The sequence below is a fragment of the Eurosta solidaginis genome, chromosome X (genome assembly GCF_040869045.1).
Source record: "Eurosta solidaginis isolate ZX-2024a chromosome X, ASM4086904v1, whole genome shotgun sequence".
NCBI lineage: Eukaryota > Metazoa > Arthropoda > Insecta > Diptera > Tephritidae > Eurosta > Eurosta solidaginis.
Window position 1 is genome coordinate 41,408,752 of NC_090324.1, and position 12,773 is coordinate 41,421,524.

The 12,773-nt window shown below is 40.5% G+C and overlaps 1 pseudogene; it reads left to right on the forward strand.

The window, feature by feature from the left end:
- The first annotated feature begins 610 nt into the window (after window positions 1–610).
- Window positions 611–11,572, forward strand: LOC137234867 (uncharacterized; annotated as a pseudogene).
- The last annotated feature ends 1,201 nt before the right edge of the window (window positions 11,573–12,773 follow it).

Genomic DNA, 12,773 nt, shown 5'->3' on the forward strand with positions numbered 1-12,773 from the left:
TCGCAGTCCGCTTTGCGAAGATGTTCCACTCTCGCCGCTCGGAATGCCTGAACGTTCACGGCGCTGTCATCCGGATGATTTTCAATGTACAGCCAGTACCACTCCTGCGCGTCGCCATCGAGCAACAGATGAAAATTCGCGTATAAGTCCCACGACGAGATGTTGTGCTTCTTGCGAAGCGTGTCCATTCAGAACAGGAATCGTTCAATCGGTATTGCTTTCGGCCCGCCATCGAACCTCAGGTCCAATCGCGTATGGTCTTCGTCGCGCTTCTTTCGTAGCACGCGCCCGCCTCCACTCGACGTTCCGGGGTTGGACGCGCTGATCCTCGGTTCGCGCCGTCCCACTATAGCCGAAATAGCGATTTTAGCGGCAAAAAGTCAACTTTTCAAATTTAAATTTTTGCAATTATTTTGATGGTGTTCAATACCCAACATATTGATAAGAAAAAATTAAAAACAAATTTACTGTTGGCAACCCTGTTTATGTACAAACAGCTGGTAATGTTTACAAATTTTTTAGTACGTGTTAAACAAGTGAAGCAGCAAAATTTTTATAAAATTAAAAACTGTTTTTTAATAATATATTCTTTTAAAAAAACGTTGTAAATATGAATTCTATTACTCGAGGTGAGTAATTTTACTATATACAAATATAGTTTGCTAAATGTTTTTATTTCGTACTTATTTTGGTGGTTTTTTGTATGTATTTTTTTGTGAAATTCTGAAGAGTTTTATCGTTTTTCGTGGAGTTAAACTAAAAATGTTTTGAAGTGTCATTGGAACTATTTACATGTGATTGTTTGTAGAAGACTCAAGTTTTATGTCATGGTAAAAGTGTATGCATTTGACTTCTATTGAACGAATTTTTAATACTTTTGTAGAAACACTCAGGTTCAAAAATTCTGAAATATTTGAGTTTTGGTTGAGAAACAACAGGAATGTTTCCAATTATATAAAAGGAAAGATTTCATACGAAATGGACATTGAAATAAGTAAATTGATATGTACTAAAGCTCGGAGCTTATCTAATTTTATTAAACTTAAATGGAATAAACAAACCAGAAATGAGAATGCATTTAGAAAATATAAAAAGAAATGATTGTTGAAGACAGGGTCCAGTTTTCGGACTAAGTCCGCCCCCCTCCGTCTGGCAACACCCGGCCAGTGCGGCCAAGCGCAAGTGCAGCTCAGCTGTGCTTGCCGACCAACACCGCGCTCACTCTCAGTTTAGTTTATCATTAACTACGATACGCATCGATTTTTAAACTTATCGCCCGCCCGCCGTCGCGCAAATATTTCATTTTGTTGATTATCCCTTTTCATATTGTTTTTCAAAGTGAAAATAAATAAATACTTACATATTATATTGTAAATACGTGCTCTCCCTTTTTCATTTAAGAAAGTGCACAGTTCTGTGTTAAATTTATACATGGTCCTATTGTGCTAAAAAAAGCAACCAGCGACCCAAAAACGGAAAAAAAACAACAAAAAATTGTACATAAAATAATACGCGGTCGGTAAGGGCACATATATAAATAAATAAATAACTAAAACACATTAAGGTGTAATACAAAAATGTATTTTACAAAACAAAACCTAATAATAACAACATAACAAACAATTAAGGTTTATGCACAAAAAACAAAACATTAAGGTGGTGAAAACAAAATAAAAGTGCTAAATTATACAAAGGGCTTTAAATAAAAATATTTACAAACATACATACATAAAAACTGGTGTACACAAAATACAAGAGAAAAATAAAATATTAACATTAGGTGTGTGAAGAAAAAATTTTAGAAATCAAATTATTTGGGAAAAAATTATTATTGAATAATTAACAGAACTCTTAAGGTAGAAAAGAAGAGAAGAAAGTGGTCATTTAAAAACAAAAAAGTGCATAGAAGTGCTGAGTACAACAAAAATATATACACAACTACAAAGTTAAACACATCAGGGTGTTGATAAAAAGAGAAAAAAAGGAGTTTGGTGGAAACGGAAATATTTTTTTTTAAGAAAAAGAAAAATATATTTGAGAAAAAATTTAAGTATTTGAACAAAAGGGAGGTTTTTTTGAAAAAAGAAAAATTTACGTTTCAAAAAAAAAAAAAAAAAAAATCGAAATAAAAATACAAATTTTTAAAATAAAATAAAAGTTGGAAAACATAATTGGAAAAAACACATACATACATCAAAATAACATCACCATTACACCAGAGACAACATAAAGGAGATTCAACATTACAACACAACATATCACAAGTCACCATAAAACCAACAAAAAATGCAGAGTGAGTACACCGTTTACCCAATATATTCCCATATATATTCCCTCCGTCTAAAGCACGGACCCCAAATCTAAAACCCTCAAACTTATATACTCCTCCGATCTAAAGATCCGGACCATGGGTATATAACCCACATCAAAGCCTAAACGGCAAAATATTTCATTTGCTTACTCACTGTTACCAACAGGTACAGTCCCTTCAAAAACCCATATAAATTTTTCAACAAATAAAATTGCATTCCCGTACCAACGGAAAATCTATTGTCCGGTTCTATATACCCAATAAGTTCGTTGCGCTAAATACCTACTTAATTATAAAAGTATATACGTATATATGTAATATATGTATATACCCACTTAGTTCGGTAATATCACCCGAGCTCCAAATTTTTCCAGCGTGAAATTCACCGCTGCCCAATTTACCCATATATACATATATTACATAAAATATATTTTATAAAAAACCCATAGCAACAAACTTTGCCAAGTTTTTGTCACTTTTCCTAAAGTTTATTTTACCGGTGCACCCAATATTAATTTTAAATACAAACCTACAATTATATGCACCCATAATACCCACACGCCCTTGTACATCTTTTTGCATAAACCAAAAACCCACCCTCAACAAAGTAATTGCATGACCATATGTAACTACATAATAGAAGGAAGCAACAAAGAAGATCATCGGTTACATATTTTGCATGCATTTACTTTGTCAATACAGATCAATGCATTGGCACGGCAAACAAAAAGTTGTTGGTACACCACAGTTTACCGGCAAATATATTTTACCCACTTATATATATACATACATACGTACTATATACCCATATTACTTGTGCTCAGACACGCTGAGACAAGTACATATAACAAAGCAAAAAGCCGGTACACATTAGGCCGGTCTCAAAGAATAAAAAATAAAATCCCAGTGAACACAAATATTATAATATTTATATTATTATATACCCACATTACTTGTACTGAGAAGCGCTGAGACAAGCCCGTATAAAGAACCAAGCGTACATTAGGCTGGTTTCAAAAAAAATTTTTTTTGCCCTTTTTACAAATTTTTTTCGATTTTCACAGCTTAATAAAAGCTCCCATTTCTTGGTAAAATTTAATTATAATGCCAAAAACAAAAGAAACCCAAAAATTGACCACTGCAGACCAATGCTTGCAGAAATTCGTATATGACGGTAACCAAGTAGAGGTTTACTGCTCAAGATGGTCACCCTCCCAAGCTACCGAGTTATCAGAGTGTATGCTTAAGGTCAAATTAGAAGACCTAGATAAAGTATGGGCAAAGGTGCTAGATTCCTATCGAGATGTAAGTTTCTCTGATAATTATACAGATGTCAGCGGCTCGGTTGAGCAAAAATTTGCTAAATGCATGGAAACGTACTAAACATGCAAATCAGAAATTTTAGAAGCCTTACAGCTTTTTAATACTGCTAGCACCAACCAACAACAAATAACCGCCCACCCAATAAACAATTCAAACGCAAACGGTTTTTATTTAAAAGTACCACCATGCGACACCGAAGTATTTCATGGTGGATACGAAGACTGGCCATCTTTTAGAGATATGTGCAGGGTAGTCTATAAAAACTACCCTAAATTATCACCCGCTCAAACATTATACCACCTGCGCCTGAAAACGAAAAGTCAAGCAGGACATATTGTAAAGCAATACCCACTGAGCGATGATAATTTCGAGCTTGCCTGGGAAACGCTCAGATCGAGGTACGAGCACAAAAGGATACTCGTCGACAACCAGCTGAAGACGCTGTTCAACCTACCCACAATATTCGCAGAAAACGGAGAACAAATACAGAAGATGCAGACAATAATCAACAACTGCATGTCAACCCTTAACACCCAAGGAATCCCAAAAACGGACTGGGACCCGATCCTCGTTTATCTGTGCTCATCAAAGCTGCCAAGTGAAAGCCTTTCTTTCACTATGGGAACAATCCCTCAGCTCCCGGAAGGAGCTGCCCCTTTGGGAGGACATGAATAAATTCCTCACCAGCAGATACGAGGTAGTAGAAAGACTAAGTACCTACAGACCAGGCAAAGCAAAGCCCCAATTTTCGAGTTTTACACCACGAATGGTGAATCAAAACTCGACCCAACCCAATAATAATAAAACCCATGCATGTTACACCGAGTTTAATAAAACGGCATCGTGTAGATTGTGCAACCAATACCACGCAGTCAAATCTTGCGTTAGGTTTAGGAATTTATCGGTATCAGACCGAATCAAATTTGTGAGAGAAAATAGTTATTGCGAAAACTGTTTGTCTACGTCACACCCCAAGAATGAATGTAAAAGTAGTTTCACGTGCGTTTATTTTCAAAAGCGTCATCATTCGCTACTGCATTTGCAGCCCAAACCCCAACAATCACAACCAGACCCCAGAGCTCAAAACGCCCAAGCCGGCACCCCTAGGAGACCGGACGACGAGCGAGCCTCAACATGGAAAGCAGCCGCAAGAGCCACGTCCGCCTAATAGTCTCAAGACAAAAACCCGGTTTCTACACTCTTCTCGAGTAATCACGGAACCACCCTACTACCAACAGCAGTAGTATCAATATACTATGTTGGCGAATTTCATAAAATTCGTGCTCTAATAGACCAAGGTTCACAAAAAACTTTTGTATCATCCGTACACAAAAGAGTCTCTCCACAGATATCTGGAATGCGTGGAACGGTTGTGAAAAATGCCAATAAAGTCTGCCAGATAACATTCTGTTCAGCAGACTTAACCCAAATGATAGACGCACAAGCAATAATTTTGCCGAAACTAACTAAGTTCTTGCCCACAGTCAGAGTTTCAAGCATCGATCTCGAAGAACTGTCCCATTTACCGTTAGCCGATCCACAGTATTTGATACTATCGAAAATCGATGTGGTAATCGGCAGCGATATCACCCCGCAAATCCTCACCGAAGGGCTCCTACGAAATATGAGTGGAACATTACTTGCCCAAAACACAATATTCGGATGGACATTAAGCGGCGCTGTAGCTGAAAAGGTATCAATCTTCAGCACTCATGTCACGGAATGCACCGATGAACCCATCAATCAACTTTTGAGACAATTTTGGGAAGAGGAAGAAGTTCAACAAACCCAACAACGATCAGCAGATGATGAATACTGCGAAGCACTCTACCGGACAACCACAATTCGTGAGGAAGATGCAGAGAGTCAAACTACCCTTCAAATCAGAATTTCCAGCCAATCTGGCAGTCGGTCATTCGCGACCCGCAGCACAACAGCAGTACATCAGCATCGAACGCACGCTCGAAATGAAACCCGAATTAAGAGACAAATATTTTGAAGTCCTTAATGAATATTTAACCATGGATCACATGGAACCCGCCTCCCAAGAAGAGATAATTAGAGATGGTAAATATCTATCATTTTATCTACCCCATCATGCTGTCATAAAACCCGACAGCAATACAACAAAAGTGCGAGTCTTCTTCAATGCATCAAAAATGTCGCATTCTGGCAACTCGTTGAACGACGTGCTTCATACAGGCCCCATTCTACAAAATGACTTAATGCTCGTCATACTTAAATGGTGACTGTTTGTTTTCAACGGCGATATTGAGAAAATGTATCGCCAAATACTCATCCATGAAGAAGATAAAGATTTTCATCGAATCGTTTTTCGGAAACACCCAACTCTGCCGATACAAGATTTTCGACTAAAACCAGTTACCTTTGGTGTAAATTGCGCGCCATATTTGGCGATTCGAACCCTATATCAACTCGCCCGCGACTGTCAAGACGAATATCCGCTCGCTAAAAATATTTTATTGAATGAAACTTATGTTGACGATATTTTGTCCGGCGGTCATAATATACAGTCCACTTTGAACTCTATGACTCAAGTTATCGAAGCCTTAAAATCGGCAGGGTTCCCTTTGAGGAAGATGTTGGCAAATCACCCTGAAATTTTAAAAGCTGTTCCCGTCCCTGATTTGCTAGACGTCAACTTCCTTAAATTCCATGATTCGAGTTCAACAAAACCCTTGGAATTCAGTGGAACGCGCTAACCGACACCTTCACCTACACGTATGATCCACCATCAATAGAAAACACGACTCCAAAAGGCAGATATTATCAGCAGTTGCAAAACTGTTTGACCCCGCAGGATAGCTTTCACCAATAATGAGCAAAAATGTTGCTGCAGCAACTCTGGATGGAAGGAACGGATTGGGACGAAGACGTGAAGCCCGGAGCTCCCCAAAAATGGACCTCATTGTATGAGAATTTACCTCACATCAGAGACACTAAAATCCCTAGGTGGGTACAGTATTCCGCCGATAAACTAATCCAGCTGCATGGATTCTCAGATGCTTCAGAAAAAGCATTTTGTGCCTGTATATATTTACGACTACAAACCCATGAAAATCGTTTTTCATCCCATTTGCTAGCTGCTAAAAGCAAAGTAGCACCCCTCCAAACCGTGAGTCTTCCACAGTTGGAACTCTGTGGAGCAGTTTTACTCTCCAAGTTAGTGAGACAGCTGCGAAGTGAGCTGAATCTACCCCCACACGAACTCATTCTCTGGTGCGATTCTGCCAACGTACTGGCCTGGTTAGAAAAACCACCCCATACCTGGAAAACGTATGTCGCCAACAGAACCTCTGAAATTCTTAAGAACGTCGACAACGCCACTTGGAGGCACGTTTCCAGTAAGGACAATCCAGCGGATTTGGGCACTCGAGGCTGCAAGCCTCAGGATTTAGTCCAATGTCCATTATGGTGGGAAGGACCTAATTGGCTTATCAATCCATCAACTTCGTGGCCAAAGGATATTTCTCACCACCCAACTCCCCCTGAACAACGACATGTGGAAGTATTCCACGCCCTGCAGGAAGAAAATATAGACATACTCGACCGTTTTTCGTCATTTTCTCGAGCGCTTAGAGTCGTGGCCTATATGTTGCGGTTTATCCGAAAAGCAAGAAAACTAGAAGTTCCAGCCACGCTCAACCTCACCCATGCCGAAGTGAATGATGCCAAAATCAAAATAATCACTCAAACTCAACGAAATTATTACGGAGATAAGATAGAGCTTCAAAAAGCAGGACCTTTACCCAAAAAGAACACCCTTCGGACATTAAACCCTGTGCTAGATGACTCAGGAATCATGCGAGTTTCCGGACGACTAGCCTATGCCACAGATAGCTTTAATGAACGGCACCCAATCATCCTACCCGGAAACTCTCGAGTTTGTTCTCTTCTGTTGGACTTTCTCCATTCAAAACTGCTGCACGCTGACAAACAGCTTATGATCCGAATGGTACAGCAACAGTACTACATTCCACGTTTGAAGAAAAATGTCAAAAAGCTCATCCTCCACTGCAAAACCTGCACCATCTACAAACAGCAGATGAAAACGCAGAGAATGGCACCCTTGCCACCCGCGAGGTCAACATATTTCCTACCCTTTCATACAACAGGAGTCGACTTTGCTGGACCATTTATGGTAAAAACTTCTCCCCTTCGCCGAGCTTCGTATGTCAAAGCTTACGTTTGTGTGTTCGTCTGTTTTTCCACAAAGGCTGTTCATTTAGAAGTGTGTTCTGACCTCACCACGAATGCCCTCAACGCAGACTTTGCCCGATTCACTGTCCGCCGTAGCCTACCCCACCAGATATATTCTGACAACGGAAAGACGTTCGTCGGCGCACAACGCGGATTACAAAGAGAATTCACCACATTGCTCAAGAAAGTCGCTACAGACGTCGCCGAAAAGTATGCAACTCACGGATTCTCATGGAAATTCATCCCACCATACGCTCCCCACATGGGTGGTCTATGGGAAGCGGCCATCAAAAGTTTCAAGATACACTTTACGAAAGTAGCAGGAAACCAGAAATTCTCCTTTGAAGAGCTTACTACCCTCTTAGTACGCATAGAGGCGGTCCTCAACTCCCGACCACTCTCGCCTATGTCCGAAGATCCAATGGATCCCCTAGTCCTAACCCCAGGGCATTTCCTACGTGGCGCGCCGCTCTTGTTGTTACCGGAGCCAACTGCAGAGCATCTCACCTTGGTCAACAAATGGCAGAAACTGAAAGTGCTTTACCACCAATTCAGCACACGATGGAAGAGCGAGTATCTCAAGGAGCTGCATAAGCGATATAAATGGAAATGCGCTCAACGCAATATTCAAGTTGGAGATTTAGTCGTGGTAAAGATGATTTACTACCCCCGAACGAATGACGTTTGGGACGGGTAATCACTTTACACCCTGGATCGGATAACCATGTTCGAGTTGTGGAACTCAAAACCCAAAACGGATTAATAACCCGAAATATTGCCAAACTGTGCGTGCTACCAACTGCCTAGTAGTGCCAACCCTACCTCTGGTACCCTCTGCTTCATGCCCCCTAGCAATCTCAAAAGATATATAAGCTACCCTCAACCATGCCTAAAAAATACGAATCTTTGTTTTTCTTTTCTTGTATTTACAGGACCCGCAGAACAACTGAGGGACCAAAGTGTCGCCTCTGTGGTCAACGTCACGTGTTGAGACAGTGCCGGGCATTCTTAGCGATGCAACCCGAGGAGAGGTACCAGTGTGCGAAAACCCACCGGCACTGCCTCAACTGCCTCGCCATTTCGCATACCACTGGGGCGTGCGACTCCCCGAACAGCTGCCGAAAATGTTCCCTTGGCCACCATACATTACTGCACCGGGCTAGACAGGAAAACAGCGCGAGACGCCAACACATCGAGCTTCGACTACGAGACAGGGCAACCCCACGAGCCCGCACGGAAAACCGCCAGAGCGCGGTACAAAGCCGATCGGCTCTTCACAAGGACGACCAACTACGGAAATTGGTCGAAAAGGCACGGGCGGCCCTTGATAGGGTTGATGCCGCCCTTAACCCATCAACGCGTCGGGCGGAGGGGAGCATGTTGAAGACATTATCCAGTTTTCGGACTAAGTCCGCCCCCCTCCGTCTGGCAACACCCGGCCAGTGCGGCCAAGCGCAAGTGCAGCTCAGCTGTGCTTGCCGACCAACACCGCGCTCACTCTCAGTTTAGTTTATCATTAACTACAAACCCGATCGCACGCATCGCCGATACGCATCGATTTTTAAACTTATCGCCCGCCCGCCATCGCGCAAATATTTCATTTTGTTGATTATCCCTTTTCATATTGTTTTTGAAAGTGAAAATAAATAAATACTTACATATTATATTTTAAACACGTGCTCTCCCTTTTTCATTTAAGAAAGTGCACAGTGCTGTGTTAAACTTATACAATGATTGAGTCGAGAAAAAATTTTTGTAATACCGAAAAAGATTAATAATATTGGGCGACCAAAACTGACGTATGATGATAGCTGCGAAAGAAATAAAAGGAGATTAGCTTCCGAATTAGCTTCCCAGCAAGGAGATAATGCGCAATTATTAGTTAATGCTGCCTCTATATCTGCCAAAAAATCCCACGCAACGGATTTGATATTTGTCCTACAACAAGTTGCTATATCTCCAAATCGGCCATCCAAAATTCGAGAAGTTCTTAATACTAGCCATAAAGAAGTTACGCCAGTATCACCTGATGAAGCTCTAATGTTTGTTAGAAAACGGATTAACTAAAAATGTGTACTCAAATATGCGGCAATTAAACATAAAACACAATTGTAGTATATATCCGACTTATGATAAAGTTTATAAAAGCAAATTGAAATGTAGACCGGATGAAATCAAAGCGAATGAAAGCTCTGTCGAAGTGTCGTTGCAAAATTTGTTAGACCACACAGCTAAAAGAATTCTTGAATATCAAGATGAAGTATTGTGTACAATGGACGTTGAAGAATCGATCCTAATTTCGAGCTACGGGTTTGATGGTTCTACCGGTCACAGCTTGTTTAAACAAAAATTTGTGGAAAATACTTCGGAAAGTTTCGATCATTCCCTTTTTGTGACATCAGTCATTCTAATAAAAATAATTTCATCAGCAGGGTATAACATTTGGGTAAACCGTACACCTCAGTCAGTACGCTTTTGTAGACCTTTAAAAGTGGAGTTTGTTAAAGAAACAAAAGAGCACATTTGAACTGAAAACCACAACATAAAGGAACAGATTGAGGAGTTGAAACCACTACAATACACACAAAGTAATGGGGAAAAAATTAAAGTAAAATATAATTTATATATGACATTAATAGATGGGAAAGTCTTAAATGTGTTGACAGAAACTAAAAGTGCACAGTAATGTCCCATCTGTCATGCCGGTCGAAAGGAATTTCGAACTATAAGAAACTTTGATTCTCTTAATTTTGAACCGAAGACCGACGCTTTGAAATATGGATTAAGCCCTTTGCATGCGTGGATTCTTAGTTTCGATTTTGTTTTAAAACTTTCATACAAGCTAGATTTGAAAAAATGGAAGGTTCGTGGAGCAGAAGAGAAAAGAATCCTGGCAGAAAAGAAACAAAAAATTCAAAAAGAGTTTTTGCTTCAAATGGGACTTCATGTCGATAAGCCGAAAGCAAATGGCAGCGGCAACACCAACGATGGCAACACAGCTAGAAGAGCATTTTCTCGCACGGACCTTTTAGCATCTATTACTGGTATAAATATTGATTTTTTGAAACATTTACACATAATCTTAATTGCTCTCTCCTCTGAATTTGAAATTGATGCTCAAAGGTTTCGTGATCATTGCATTAAAACCAGTGAAATATTTTTCCAAAACTAAGAATGGTACTCTATTTCTGCCACAATACACAAAATATTAGTGCATTCGTCACAAATAATTGAGGCTTCAGTAGTACCCGTAGGTGTCCTGGCAGAAAATGCATCTGAGGCGCGAAACAAATATTATAAAAATGATCGAACTGGTCACGCTCGAAAGGATTCAAGAGTGCACAATATACTTGGCATGTATCATAGAGCTATGGATAGCTCTGACCCATATATTTCAAGTTTATGTTTGCAAGAACGTACAAATAGTTCAAAAAAGCTTCCTTTTCTTCGAGAAGTCATTGATCTTATTAAAATGCCTGAATTGCCACCAGAACTTTTATTACCTTCAACATTTCAAGAAGCCTCCATCTGCAAATATAGTTATGATTCTGATGTAAGCTTAGAGTCGATAAATAATTATTCATTGGAATTAGAAGCGGCTGAAAACGAAGAAACAGACCATGAATAATTAAGCCCTATATCTTTCGAGAATATGTATATTATTTTTGTTATTTTCAGATTAATCCATAAGCATATACAACTTCTTTAAAATTATAAATTTATGAATTAAAAAACAGATTAATTTCTTGGTAGCATTTAATAGTGGGCGCGGGCCGCCCATTTTTACTAAAGTTTTTTTTATGTCAGAAGAAGTCCGTTTTCAAAATTTGATGAAGCCAGCTTTTTGGTAAGTATTTTTGGCGACAATTTGGGTTTTGGATATACGAAAAAGAGGGCGTGGACCGTTAAATTTTTTCTCAAGTTGTTTTTTGTCCGTTTAACCATTTTGGTGAAGCTAGATTGCCAAGAAGTACGCTTTGCCACTACTTTGAAAAAAGGGGGCGTAGCCCGCCCATTTTTTTCTCAAATTGATTTTTTTATCATTAGAAGTCTACACACCAAATTTTGTGAAGCTAGCTTGCCAGGAAGTACGTTTTGCCACTACTTTGAAAAAAGGGGGCGTGCCCGCCCATTTTTTCTCAAATCGATTTTTTATCATTAGAAGTCTACACACCAAATTTGGTGAAGCTAGATTGTCGGGAAGTATTTTTTGCCGCTAAAATCACAATTTCGCCATAGTGCGTTCCGGTGCGCGCCTCCGTTTTGCTCCTGCTCATCAGCGCTGGCGCTTGCCGCTCCTGCTTCTGCGCTCAATAGCCAATCGTCGCGCTCCAATCCTTCCCGATCGCGCTGGCCTGTATCCTCTAGCGTTGACAGTCTGCCCGCTAAACCGTTCATGTCCCTTCTGAGTGTTTTCATGGCCTCCTTGACCACTTCGTCGGGCGGCTCATCTCCAATTAATGCTGTATAAACATCATCTAGAATTTCTGTATTATCGCATTGATCATCACATAGTCGGTTGCGTCGTTGGGGCTGGAATCCACCTTCGGTGCGGGCGTCACAGTGCGCAATTGGTCTTACTCTTCTCGAGTTCCGGCCTCGTTGTTGTTTTCTTGGCTAACGCCCGCTCCAGCGACGTGTTCCTCCACCTGCTTTGGTGTCCTGGTCTCGTCGTCTGTGCTTTCGTCCACCTGGCCACCCGCAGCGCTACGAAGCCCTGTTCTATTTTTTGTCATCTCCGTATCTTGCTATGTGCAACACGCCTTATTTCCCCGAACTGATTTCCAACCTGTTCTAGTGAACGACGACCCTCACGCGACGTCGCTAACGCGTCGGTGCTAACAAGCTAGCCGCCGACTGTGTGACTTACTTTCTTATCGCTGGCACGATGTTATAACCATTGATTTGTGCGGTCCCT